This window comes from Leptosomus discolor, chromosome 12 (genome assembly GCF_034619465.1).
Source record: "Leptosomus discolor isolate bLepDis1 chromosome 12, bLepDis1.hap2, whole genome shotgun sequence".
NCBI lineage: Eukaryota > Metazoa > Chordata > Aves > Leptosomiformes > Leptosomidae > Leptosomus > Leptosomus discolor.
The window spans coordinates 20126685-20141239 of NC_141402.1; the positions used below are offsets into that span (position 1 = coordinate 20126685).

Here is a 14555-nt window from a genome sequence, read left to right on the forward strand (position 1 = left end):
GCATTCTGCATTGGCCTCACAGTGGAGGTATATTTCTGATTTTGTTGGTTTAATCCTTTCTTCGGATCAAATCTGTGTGACACGTAAAAGCTATTAGTATTTAGCATCTGAAGTCCTTTATTTTCTTCATAAGCTGAACTTGTCTTGATCAAAGATCTTTTTCAGTTCTGCTTTGCATCACTGGCAATAGTATGTCCTGGGCATTGCATGTCTCTGCAAATTCAGCAAAAAGCTAGTAAACTAGGACAATGAGCAATTTGAAGAAATTTTTAAATATTTTACAGCTATTCCTGTTGGAAGTGAAAACTTGTGCAGTGCAGTTCTAGGCTTGATGAAATTGGTGACTGGAGATCATGCCAGAAGAATCCAAGTGTTCTTTGACTGAAGCTTGTAAGCAAGAACATTTCATGTACAGTGCTCATCTAAAATACTCTAATTCATCACCTGCATTTCCCCATTACTTAATTACAAACTGCAGCTAAGGATTTAAAATCTGCATGAAGTTCATCAACAGAAAACTAAACTGAGAAACCATATAGATTGATGCATGCCCACGTTATAAAAAAATGTGCAGAAGAGGATATCAGAAATTAAGTAACTTGAGAGTTCATTTTGGTGTAATAGCTGTACGTCACTCAAGATCGTGTATTTTCGGGCCCCTCAGGACAAAAATGTGTAAGTCTTGAAAAGTCGGCATGAATTTTGCAATGTTCTAGACAAGTGCAAATGCCTTAACATCAGCTGTTCTGTACGAATTCGTAATTCAGCAGATACTCAAGATGCATGGTCTGAGAATACTTCCTTATGTATTCTGGCTTTTTATTTATTGAAGCAATTACAGATTACTGTGAGCTATTGCCATTTCTCCCTCGTGTCTCCCCAAGAACTGACAAAGGGAGAGGCTGTAGACAGCCAGGCTGGGTGGTCCTATTGTGGTACTTTTGTTCTTGAATAACTAGTTTCAAATAATTTTTTTCTGTTTCAGATGGCTCATTAGACATAGCATTGTTGTACTTACCAAGTTACCTACACACAAATTTTACCGCTAGTTTTGTTCTAGTTGGGTTGACGTTCCTTTGCACCTACACTTTATATAGAATTTTGACATGCTTACTAGGTTGAGCAGGTCTGTATGGTAGCAGGATCAATGTACAACTCCTTGGAACTTTGTGTGTATTTTGGATACTTGTATTACATTCCATGCACTGAAGTGTAAGTGGGGTTTGTTGTGGATGTATGTGATGTATGTCCAAAAAGACTCTTTTTTTTTTTTTTTTTTTTCCCCCCCCCAAGAACAAAACTCCTGGGTATATATGCTTGTTTTGGCTCAGAGATGAATGAAATTCATATAAACTCATGTAACATGCACCTGAACCTTCCTAGTTACTAAGTTGCATTTAAGTGCTTTGTAAATATTCAGGCCGTTAAGTAGAAGATCATATTCTTTTATCTTGTATAGCTTTATAATCCTTCTATAAAGTAGCATTTAAGTCAGTATTTTTTGGAAAGTAAAAAGGACGTACTAAAAGACAAAAGGTTATGATCTATCGCTGGTGTTTATATTATATTATTATAATTACACTATTTTTTCTTTATATAAAATTATATAAATTATACTACAAAATTATTTTAATCAGAAAGTTTACTTCCGAAAAGGTTTTTAGCATGCTAGATTTCATTGTGAATGCATGGCTTTCTGCCAGTTGAGTGATTCAAAATACCTTTGTGCAGCTTGATAGGCAGTTTCTCAAACTTTCTTTTTATTGCTTTGGAAGCACCCGACTAGTGTAAATGATAACAATTTGATGCCAGGGAAATTTGAAGTGGAAAGCCTTAAAGAGGAATGAGAAGGGCCTTCAGGGAATATGTTGTATTGAGATGGAATTTATTTTGCAAGAGATTGTGCTTCTTGTCAATCAAATAAGGAGCTACTTCATAAAATATAACTGTACTTAAATGTTTTTGGTGGCGTGGGTGGGAGAGATTTGTGCAGGCTTGACTTGTTTGACTGTGACATGTTGAAACAAACCTTTGAAAAAAATCAAGCAGCAGTTGGGACATTGAAATCTCTCTCCTTCTCCCTTAAGCTCAGTGGTGCTATGTGTTTAGGTTATTTAGCAAGAAAACATTCACTTAAATAGACTTTTATTTAAAGCTTCAAGCTAAATTAATCCAGTTAGAGTTCAAATTGGAATATTTTTAAAAAAGTACTTGTTCCCTACAGCACCTCTTTTATTAGCATGCTCTGATCTGTATTCTTGTGTACAGTCTTTGAAAATTGTTTCTGTGCTAAGCTGTAGGTGCAAAGCTGTGTGTGTCACAGCTTTACCTGTAACTCTTACCAGTGAGATCCTTGCATGGTCAGAGATGACACTGCAGGAGACTTTGCTTTACTGAGTGACAGGCGCTGCACACTACTTTCACATTTATTTGGGTATTTCCTAGGTAAATGTTGTGTGAACCTGGCCTTTTCTGATGTGCAAAAGCACTCCGCCAGGCCCAAGAATTTGAAGAAAAAGAGGGAACGTTTTGTTTTAAAATGACTGTTTCAGAATCTGAGGTCTTAGAAAAGGATGGAATAAAATGTCCTTAAATGACAGCGTGGGTTGCGAGGAGGCAGGGCTGCAGCCCCGCAGTATCGGGGTGCTGCTTCTCAGCCCTGCAGTGCTGATGCTGTCCTGCTCTGGGGGTGACACTAACCCCGTCCCTGTCCCTCGTTTTGCTCACCCCGCATCTGTCAGAGTGCCTGTGCCAGTGTGAGGAGAGAGGGAGGAGCTGTCGTTTCTGGCAGCACTGTTAACTTACACTGTGGACATTTTCAGGACTAGGTTTTGCACTTTCTGTGTGGAAAGCACATGCCCACCAGTGTCTGTAGAGGTGTGCACTGAACGCTCGAGAGAAACCCAGAGAAGTTTTCTTCCCCCCGCCCTTGTCACTGCTTTTTTTCCTTGTTCATGGGACTGTCATGAGCTAATTATTGTGAGAATGGAGAAGGCCGCAAAATCTAATGTTACGATGTTTATTTTGAATGGTAGTGTCAGTATTTTACATCAGTAAGAGGAAGTGAGTAATGAATTGGGAAAACAAGTAATAAGAGGATTAGGACTTAAGGCAGGAAATGTAATACAGCCAGGTGAATGGATAATGGGTTGACTGACCTTAGTCGATAGCAGAAGAGGTGACACAATGCTGACTAGTGGAGACATTACAGTACTTTTGTAGGAGGAGAGATCACAAAAAAGTGAGACTAATTGAATTTTAAAAGAGTGTAGACAAACAGAACAATGGAGATGAACTGGATGGATTGATAACGATTTGATGTTTTCCTGTTTCAGCTTTGTCAAGCAAAGACAAAGTAAGAAATTTGTTAAAACAAGTATAAAAATACTTTTTGACATTTCATTACCTTTTGGAAACTCATGGCTGTTACATATTGCCAGAAATTAGAGTATGGATGCGAATAAATACACCGTCTTAAGTCACAGATTATTATTTTTTGTTTGTTTTAAAGTTGAAATGTTATTCTGAATACTCTTCCCCTAAAAGACAGTGTCTGTGCTTACACGCTGGTTTTATGCTGGTCTGGATTTTAATAGCTGTGGGCTAGAGAGATCTGGTATTTGAAGCCTTTTCTTTCCTGCTGGCCTCACACGTTAAGACTGTTGACCTTTTATGAGTGATCTGAGTAGGTAAATAACTAGGAAGTGTGTACATTTTGAAAAGGAAAAAACCCTTACGTACAGCGTAGGGGGTTGAGCTTTTGTCATATATGGAATGGTATGATGAGCATGTTGCTGTCCTTTTGGTCAGCTGTGCCTCAAATCACGAAAAAGGGAGTGTCGCATCCAAAAGCAAAAGCTTCTTTTCCTATTACCACCCAGTGCAGGCTGCGGAGGAGGGGTATCAACACATTTCTTTTATTTTTAAGTCTGTCTTATGCTTCTCTGACAAGGCAGAAAAGTTTTCCCAGGGCATGGTGTTTCCCTTTGCAAGTAATTTTCCTTTTCTTTGCCTCTCTCTTGAGGTTATATGTCTTTAGCGAAGAGGGGCTTCAAAATTGCAGACTCCAAGAAGCAGTAACCTCCAAGAGGAGTTGAGTGATGTGAAATGGTCAAGGTAGTCCTGCCCATCTGCTTCAGTGAGCCAAGTTACTTTCCTTTCCGTTGCTGTGAGAAGCAACAGTCTTGTCAGAGTTTTGCATTCAGAAATAACTCTTTAGACCTGGTTTTGCAGCAGACCTCTTCTTCCTTCTGGTACTCCCCCCAGGAGTGTTTTTCCTGAGAAACTTCAGTTGAAACCTGTGTATAATTTCACCTTTTTGAAGTAGCTGTGCGCAACACCAGTGCTTAAGGAGTTCTGTCTTACTCGTTAGCTAATACCCACGTAACAGTTCGTGATGCCTTCTGCACATCTCAGTCATCTGTACCATTCAGTAGTTGTTCAGAGCAGGTAAAATAGTACATAAGGATGCACAGTTCCATTTAATGGTAACGCCTATGTGGCAGGGTTTGGTAATGATGAAACCTCTTCCTTCTCTGATACTTTTCTCCTGCTCGTTGCTTGGCTGTAACAACAACTGAACTCTTAAAACGCATCGCTGTGTTGGCATTGCATGTCGAGTGTAGATCACTAAGGGAGAGCTATAGCAGTGTTTGTGTGTGCAGAGTTTCGTGATTTCTAGGGTTTGCTGTTGGTTGGGAGGAGTTATTGCTTAACTGCTTTTCAAGGGGAATCATCTTGATGTTGATTAAATTTGGGGTTATCTTCCTAAAAGACAGGATTTTGAAAATGAGACTCCAGTAAACCTTATAAAGCTTACCATTCATAAAACCCGTGTAGTATCATGGACTTAATAGTAGCCATTTGTCTACATTTAGCCTGTATCCAGGGCTAAACTTCCAAAAGTTGCGCTATCACCCCAAAACCCCTCACCAGCCAGGAAGGGGGAATTGAGAAAAGGAGGAGACCCGTGGGTTGAATGAGCACAGATGTAATGAAATAGCACTAATACCAACAGAAGTATACAAAGTTATACTCAGCCAAATAAATATGCAGTGGTCACAGTCAAAAGCAGAGCACTCCCCAGGAGCAAGGAGAAACCAGGAGGGACACCAGCCTGAAACCAGCAGGAACCCCACAGGAGCTCCCCCTCCTCAGCCAACCTTCCCCCTTTACAACGACCACGATATTACGGTGTGGGCTGCCCCGGTAGCTCACTCAGGGCAGCTGCCCTGGCTGACTTGAGCCTGCCTAGCATGGCTGGGCTGGAATTCTATCCCAGCCAAACCAGGACACCGTTGCAGGTATAGGAGTGCTCCTTACGTGCAGCTGCTGAAGGGAGTTGAGCAGTCGCTGCTCCAGTTGCCTGTGTAGCTGCCCTGATGGTTACGTTTCCTGTCTTTTGCCTCCTGTTTCCCAAGAGGACATCTACCTCATCGTACTGTCAGATCATACTGCTGTTAGAGTACAGCTGGAAATTTTACTGAAAATATGTTTTGAGAACAAGTACTCAGTTTCCCGATGGAAGGAGTCTCCTCTTGGCATCCAGGGGTCCATATGCAAACTGCTGTTTAGTTTGGGCAAAATGAAATGAATTGGAAGCAAAATAATTGATCTCCTTATAAAACAGGGAACCAGCTGAACCTGCGGTAGGCTGATGGACAACTTGAATGATGCTGGCAGAATGGAAGCTGTCTGCTTATTAAGGGACACTCATAGCTTGGAAATGTTTTTTCTGCTCCACTGGTGACAGCAGTAAAATATGATCCTCGTTTTTCAGCGATGTGCCTGTAAGGAAAAGCAAATGATGAGTAGGTGCACTCAGTGAAGTCAACTCATTCCTGAATCGGACAGTGATATCCTCTCTCTAGCCTTCCAACTACGGATAGTTGCTAATCAACAGAGTTGTTCCAGACAAAATGCCAAATGTCACTAGTGTTGCGGCGGAGCTCAGAGAGATGGAAAAATTGCTGTTGGATCTGTTCCTGTTGGACGAGAGCAGGCTTTTCCCCCCTCTCCTCCTCTTGCCCTCCTCTTCCATGAAGGATAAGAGAGGATGGAGGAAAAGTGATAATCATTGTGTCCTGTGGTCCTGACACTGCTTTCACTTGCCCAGTCAGTTCTGCTGCAGCTTGGAAAAGTGATATGATGCAGCGTGATCTCTTCTGCTTTGAAGGGGTTTGGAAAAAGAATAAAGTAGTTGAGTTCTGTGGCTTCGTTACTGCCCATGGGCTGGGATGTAGCCAGGGCTATGTACGTGCTCTGAGGCTGTTGCACTAGGACAGCTTTTTAATTATGACTTTTTTGCCTTCATACTTAGTTTCAGAATAAATCACTAAGCGCTTATGCTGTTTCCCCCGCCCCCCCCCTCAAACTTCTGAAATTTATTTGATCTTTTGTTCTCCCTCTTTCTTAAACACATTCCTTCAAAATGAGAAAAAAAAATCTGTGACTATAAATTCCTGGAGAGGCTTGTTTTCTCACTGGCCTTTGTAACTTGATTAGATGTAGTCCTTGTCACTCCAGGGACTCCAGAGAACGCAGGCTGATAGTACCTGCCTAGAGTGTTTTTGTTAAATTCAACGTTCCCTTTTTGTAGGTTAGGGTTGTTGGCAGGATTATGGCTAAGCGAGTAACATGTCTGTTGTATCCAAGTAACTTGCCAGTTATCTTCTCCTGAGATGAGATCATTATGCAACTTACATATGTTTAAAATATCAGTTGAAAACTTGTATAGAAATAAACACATGTCTTAATTCAGATTTTCTTTATAGCAATGACCAAGGAGAGAAGTCGTGCAAAATTGACATCTTGGGAAGCAACTTCAAGTCCAGCCATTGCTGTCACATACTTGAAGTTTCTAAATTCACTTTGTCTAGAGTGGGATGTCTTGGTTTTTCTCCCTTTGCAGTGCCTAATACTGTTGCTCTTTTTTTTTTTTTAATTTTGTGGTTTAGGTGTTTAAATAGGAAGCAAAGCTCTGTTAATAAATTGAGTTTTCTGTCAGTTGGGGAAGTGCAGTATGAGAACAAGCTAAAAATGCCTCTGTAAACAACTTGCACTTCAACATGCTAGCAGATGTTATTCTATCACTTTGAACTGTGCATCACTGAAGTGTATTGGGATATCTTAAAATAGTCAGGGGTGGTGGCCAGAGACTCTAGACTACTATAGATGGTGAGGCTGTGTCGCTGTTGCAATGAAATAAGCCAGAAGTACATGCTGCTAAGGTCATTCGCTTGCTCAAGGTCAGCATGTTCAAAGTCAGCTGCTGTACTTGTGAGCATGGTTACTGTCAGTAGTATATGTAAGAAAAGAGTTGTGATAATGTAAGGAATTGCTTTTAAAGTGAATTGAGACACTTCATTTTTTTTTCACCCCTTCGAAGTTGCAGGGCCGTGATTGCTGGTTTATTTTCTTATCTGAGCAAACAAACTTAATGGCAAGATAAGCTTTTGTGCCTTGTGCCTGCGAACAAATTGCTTTATTGATTTGGCAAGATTTTGTTTGCGCTTTTTGCATAGCGTTCGTTAATTGCTTAATTGACTTCCTCTTTTAAACTTCTATTTCATGATTACTGGGACTGAACCAAAACCATTATAAGTATCCTCCAGGAGTGGCAATCTCAGCTCATCGTAACTTTGTGTTTATATAGCTAGTTGATAACAAATGTAGTTTCAATTATCTTATTTTCTAGTCAACGTAACGTGGTCTCTAATACCTTATTATTCTCTGTTCATAGAATCAGAAAATAAGATTAGATTTTTTGATAGTGGTGGGGTTTGGGTTTTTTCCCCATGCTGGGGCGGGGGGGGAGGCAGGATTACTGTAAACTTGCAATTTTTTTATTTTTTTTTTTTTTAGTCTTCTCTGAAGATTCAGGAGAGTATCATGGGAATGGGAGTAGATGAAGTGGCAGCCAGCCTTTGAGTTGGTCATTTTTCCAAGCTAGAGATTTTCTGAGTAATGTAAGCTGGGATAAGACACGAAGCGTTTGAAGTTACCATGTACCCGCTGGTGATTCTAGGAACATTAGCCCAGATTTCAAATTAATAGTGATGGTAGGAGCAACTACTTAAATCAGAGTTCAGATGACAGTTCTCTTGGTCTTTAGACTGCCTTGGTTTGAACAGAAGGGGAATTCTTTCATAATCTTCAAGGCGAAAGACCTCTTGGTTCTTGCTGTATTTCAGTTTTTTGGGATTGGCTGATAGACTGTTGTGGCTAAAGTTTTGGGAAGCAGCTTTTATTTTTCACACATTAAAATAGATCTACTGAAATGTGATCCTTTTTTTCACTGCACTGATATTTCTGTCACAAAGTTTTGTTCATCATACATCTGTGTGTATGTGAGTGTGCCTATTTCGGATATCTTAATTGCAGAAAATATCAGTGGTAGCTACAACGCTGTATCTGTAAATACTGTGTCTAACTGCTCCCACTGTGCCTGTTTTGAAAATATGGCTGTGTATTTCTGTTGTAAGAGCTGGTAGTAGTAGATCTAAATCAACGTGATTGAAAGCAGAGCCTATACATCAGCCCCTATCTCTTCCATCTGGCATCCTTGTCTTCGAAGGAGAGCTGTGCTGTGGGTGAAGGCTACCTTCTGCATCAGCTCACGGCATCCAACACAAGTGACGAGCATGAAGCAGACTCGTGGGGGGAAGAAGTCTTCTTCACGGTTGAGTACACCAAGATTGTCCAAGCTGCTACTTTGCTGACACAGCCTGTGAAAGGGAGAGGATGTACCACAGCTTGGGGCTCATCCCATTAGCTGCAGAAGGCAAAACTGCCTTAGTGATCTGAAAATCAAGCAGGTTGAACAAGTGCAAATAGATAATGTGGGCATGTTTAGAACATTTACAGCTTGTGCTGGTTCAGACCAAACCTGGCAATAAAATGCTATTGTGATTAAAGAACAAACAAAAAAACCCCCAAACTACCCTGTGACGAGAAAAAACCCTTTTGTGAATTCTGGCATTAATTGGAAAGTAGTAGAGGTGACATAAAAATAAGTTTTTGGGATGTAGTTAAGTAAAACTAAAATTCATAGGAAAATAAATTGCCTGAAATGTCCATATTGTCAAATTTTATACCGTATGTGTGAAGGTCCTTGATCCTACAGTTCTAGCTAATATTTTGGAGGGATTTGTGTTTGGACTGTTGGTAGAATACGTTCTAACAAATGAAATGGGATTAGGAGGCTGGGGGAAGTGAGCCAAAAGCATTTCACAGATAAGATTTTCAAGCAGTTGAATTTTGAAACTGTGATGTTACTTTAAGAACATGTGAAGTGTGATTGTGCTTAAAAACCTTGGTTTGTTGATAATTGGACAGCAACAGTTGATTAAAGGGGAGGCGTAATGTAAGAAAAACCAGTAGTACTTGTGTGTGAGTAGGTGGGTCTTTATGCAGACAAGATTGTTCTGGTGAGGAGAAAAGTAAAATCATTTTTATCCCTGTGAAGCATTTAATAAAACTTTTGAGTCTCCCTGCAGGCGTAGGTGCAAAGTATGTGGGAGAGGGGACAATGCTATGACCTTGTGTCCCATGTGCTTGGTCTTATCTTGGAAGTGGGCAGGAGCACAAGGTAGTAGTACTAAGCCTCCATAGAAGGTGGACGGTGGGAAGCATTGTCTTCCATCCATGCGGTGCTGTCCAGCTTGTTGTATGGCATGGTATGACTGCAAGAGGACTTCAGCTCCTGTGTCTTAACACCAAAATCTGACCGTTAGCCTGCTAAGTAATGGAAAAAAAAATGCATCCATGCTTCTTAGTGAAGGCCCGCTTAAACGATAGCAAATTCAGAATACATTGGGGTTCACTTAATTTCCTTGTGCTTCTGAAAGTCTAATCTTTGTTTACTAGCCATAAAGATAAATTCAGAATTAGGACCAGAATGTTTTTCTTTGTGCAAAATATGTACTTCAAGGATAAATTATGAAAAATAGCTTATTTGAAAATGCGTGGTATCTGGAATTTTATATCAATAGTAGATTAGTACATATTCTGTCAAATGTGCTACATCAGCTGGGTTGCAGCTGTGTAGGAGCCTGGCTATGAAGCCCTTACTCCTTGAGGGTGTCACAGTCATAGTGCTTCTTCAGAGAAGGCAAGTCAAACCTGTTCTCCTTTACTCATAAACTCGTGTTGAATGCTGCATGGGATTCAGGATTTCACACTCTTACCTTCATGGTGTATGCTGTGCTGGGCCTGCCATATTTAAAACTACCTAAAGCAGTGAAACAGAGCAGTTTGCCAGTTGTGCTGTTTGTGCACAACAGAAACGGAGCCAGTGAGGTCTGCTTGCACACGAAGCTTTCTTGGTGGTAAAAAATCAAGCGTTTGTGGAATTTTGTTCTGGGCTGCAAGGACTATACTAAATGTTGTCATTTCCCCCTTTGTAAATGCCAAGGATGTTTCTGTTGTCCCAGAACAGCACAGCAGTCTCTCACAAAATATCTTTTTATATGGTTCCTTTACTTCAGAATTGCACTGTAGTTGAATTTTTACCAGTATTTTGAATGCATTATAGGGTATTTTTGAGATGGTAGGTTCTCACCCTTATAGTCAGTCATTCAATACTAAGATACTTCATGATGAAATCTTTTCTGAGAGTATGCTTTATTGTTTCAAGTGTCGTGTATATAGGTAATCTTGGAAAAAGAGCCATTCCTTTAGCAGCAGTGTCAGTATTCAGTATGTATGTGTGTATAGAAGTACATATAGCACACAACTGAACTTTTTTTTTGATGTTGCAGGCTCAAAACTAACGTGACTTTAAAATGTCTTTTAATTGTTCAAAATTGATTCATGGAATTGTGCTGCAACAGTTTTTTTAATTTTAATTTCTTTCAATAAAACTTACTTCTCTGATAACTTTGGGATATGTGCATTTCATAACTTCTTTCAAAACCTGCATACATTACATCACTTAGGTACAAGGCTTTTATATAAATGTAACACTATATGAAGCTTTTCAGACTGCATAGTACTGGAGTTTCATCAACTGAAGAACTTCGTAATTCTTAAAATTGGTTTGAGTTGTTAGGGTATGCTGTAGGTCACAAATTGGTAGGAGCACTTAATGGTACTTGCCAAAAAGGTCTGATGTCAAAAGTATTGTTTGAATAATAGCACTGGATGTTGTGCTGTCTTATTTTGAACCCCAGTAATGTTTAAATTTTTGAGCCATTAATTTTCTCACTCTTGCTAATTAATCTTTCACTTCTTGCCGTCGAGTACTATTTTAGCTTAAAATCTAGTGTGTATTTCTTTATATAAAGTATGCTATTTGTCTATATGTATTTTGTTGAGTGTTTTTAACACTTTGCCGTTTTCATCAGCATTTCCACACACCTGTATGCCACCCCCCCACCCCCATAAGAATGGTTTCTGAGGTGCATTTAAAACACCTTCTGCATATTCTGTGTGGCCAAGTTTCTGAGTTCAGTAAAGTGTCTGTGGTTCATGGGATTTGGACTCTGTATTGTGGTAAATCCGGAGGCTATACCATGAGTTTTTGGCTTCTCTAGAGGACTACCTGATGAATGAATTCCATGTTGGCTGCTACCAGTGGGTGACAGTAGGGCTAGAGAGACCTCCAGCTGCTCTGCTGTTTCTGGCAGTAGCACAAGGGATTGCAGGGTGGTGTCTGTATACTGATGTACTTGCTAGTCCCATCATGAGACAATTACACTGGGCACAGTGTTGTGTGGAGGTGCAACCGGTTTTGGACACTTCACCTTTCTGGAAGAATAGGTAGAAGTGGAGCAGAGAGCCTCAGCATTTTTGGTAGCAAGAGCCTTAGAAAGTAGAACAGGAGGGTATAATTTGCGGATTACACAGTACGGCTTCTGACTGTGCTTTGATTTTCATCTAGCCTTGAATTATTTCAACAAATTCCACTAAGAAAGTATTCTTAAATGAAAAGCTTTCCTGTACATGTAAAGTAGCTGGGAATGCTCTGTAGTTACAGTTGGTGTCCATCTGATTATGTTGAGTAATTTCTGTAGAGAGGCACTAACAAAAGGCAAGTGCATAACTGATACTGAAGTTTATTTCTTGCTGTTTCTTTACTGGTCTCTTTGTCTTACCAGTATAGAATCATTAAGGTTGGAAAAGACCTCTAAGATCATCAGGTCCAACCGTCAACTCAATACCACCATGCCCACTAAACCATGTCCCAAAGTGCCACATCTCCATGTTTTTTGAACACGTCCAGGATGGTGACTCTACCGTTTCCTGGGCAGCCTGTTCCAATGCTTCACCACTCTTCCCTAAAGAAAAAGAATTTTTTCCTAATATCCGATCTAAACCTCCCCTGGTGCAACTTGAGGCCATATCCTCTCATCCTATTGCTAGTTACTTGAGAGAAGAGACTGACCCTCACCTCACTACAACCTCCTTTTAGGTAGTTGTAGAGAGTGGTAAGGTATTCCCTCAGCCTCTTTTTCTCCTGCTCCTCATGGGACCTGTTCCCCAGACCCTTCACCAGCTTCATTGCCCTTCTCTGGACCTGCTGCAGCACCTCGATGTCCTTCTTGGCAGTGAGGGGCCCAAAACTGCACACAGTATTTGAGGTGTGGCCTCACCAGTGCTGAGTATAGAGGCATGATCACCTCCCTATTCCTGCTGGCCACAGTATTTCTGACACACACCAGGATGCTGTTGGCCTTCTTGGCCACCTGGGCACACTGCTGGCTCGTGTTCAGACGGCTGTCAATGAGCACCCCCAGGTCCTTTTCTCCAGGCAGCTTTCCGGCCACTCATCCCCAAGCCTGTAGCACTGCATGGAGTTGTTTTGACCAAAGTACAGGATCTGGCACTTGGCCTTGTTAAACTTCATACAATTGGCCCCAGCCCAGCAATCCAGCCTGTCCAGATCCCTCTGCAGAGCCTTCCTACCCTCCAGCAGATCAACACTCCCACCCAATTTGGTGTCATCTGCAAACTTACTGAGGGTGCAATCAATCCCCTCATCTAGGTCGTTGATAAAGATATTAAACAAGATTGGCCCCAAAACTGAGCCCTAGGGAACACCGCTTGTGACTGGACACCAGCTGGATTGAACTCTGTTTACCACAACTCTTTGTGCTCAGTTGTCCAGTCAGTTTTCTACCCACTGTAGAGTGCACCTGTCTGGGCCATGAGCCACCAGCTTTCCTAGGAGAATGCTGTGGGAGACGGTGTCAAAGGCTTTACTGAAGTCCAGGTAGATAACATCCACAGCCTTCCCAACATCAACTAGGCAGGTCACCTGGCCATAGAAGGAGATCAGGTTGGTTAAACAGGACCTGCCTTTTGTGAACCCATGCTGGCTGGGCCTGAGTCCCTGGTTGTCCTGCACCTGCCATGTGAGCGCCCTCAAAGTGAATTGCTCCATAATCTTCCCCAGTACCAAGGTCAGGCTGACAGGCCTGTAGTTCCCCAGATCCTCCTTCCAGTCCTTCTTGTAGATGGGTGTCACACTGGCAAGCCTCCAGTTATCTGGGACCTCCCCTGTTAAGCCGGACTTCTGATAAATGATGGAGAGTGGATTGGCCAGCTCCTCTGCCAGCTCCTCAGGACTCTTGGGTAGATCCCATCTGGCCCCATAGACTTGTGGATGTGCAGGTGGCCAAGCAGGTCTTTAACTGCTTCCTCATGAATTACAGGGGGTTTATTCTGCTCTCGGTCCCTGTCTTCCAGCTCAGGGGGCTGATTACCTTGCGGATTGCTTGTCTGACTATTAAAGACTGGGGCAAAGAAGGCATTAAGTACCTCAGCCTTTTCCTCATCCTTTGTGGCAGTGCTCCCCCCGCCCCCGGCATCCAATAAAGGATAGAGATTCTCCTTGCCTCCCTTGTTATTGTTAACGTATTTGTAAAAACAGTTTTTGTGGTCTGTTATGGCAGTGGCCAGATTGAGTTCTAGCTGGGCTTTTGCCTTTCTGATTTCCTCTCTGCACGACCTGACGAGATCCCTGTACTCTTCTTGAGTTCCCTGCTCCTTCCAAAAGTGGTAAACTCTCCTTTTTTTCCTGAGTTCTAGCAAAAGCTCCCTGTTCAGCCGGGCCGGTTGTCTTCCCCACCAGTTTGTCTTATGGCACATGGGGACAGCCTGCTCCTGCACCTTTAAGACTTCCTTCTTGAAGAATGTCCAGCCTTCCTGGACACCTTTGCCCTTCAGGACTGTCTCCCAAGGGGTTCTCTCGACCACTGTCCTGAACAGGCCGAAGTCTGCCCTCCAGGAGTCTATGGTGGTGGTTTTGCTGAACCCCCTCCTTACTTCACCAAGACTCAAGAACTTTATCATTTCGTGGTTGCTAAGCCCAGGATGGCCTGCGACCACCACATCTCCCACCAGTCCTTCTCTGTAAACTGTAGGTCCAGTGAGGCACCTCTCCTGATAGGCTCCCTTACCAGTTGTGTGAGGAAGTTATCTTCCACACACTCCAGGAACCTCCTAGACTGTTTCCTCTTTGCTGTGTTCTGTTTCCAGCAGACATCTGGTAAGTTGAAGTCCCCCACAAGAACAAGGGCTAGCGATTGTGAGACTTCTGCCAGCTGCTTGTG

At 41.9% G+C, this 14555-nt stretch overlaps 1 protein-coding gene across 2 annotated transcripts in view; it reads left to right on the plus strand.

The window, feature by feature from the left end:
* The window catches only part of HIPK3 (homeodomain interacting protein kinase 3), a 59568-nt gene that overhangs the window by 1715 nt on the left and 43298 nt on the right, over positions 1-14555 (plus strand). The gene's annotated exons all lie outside the window — the stretch shown is intronic.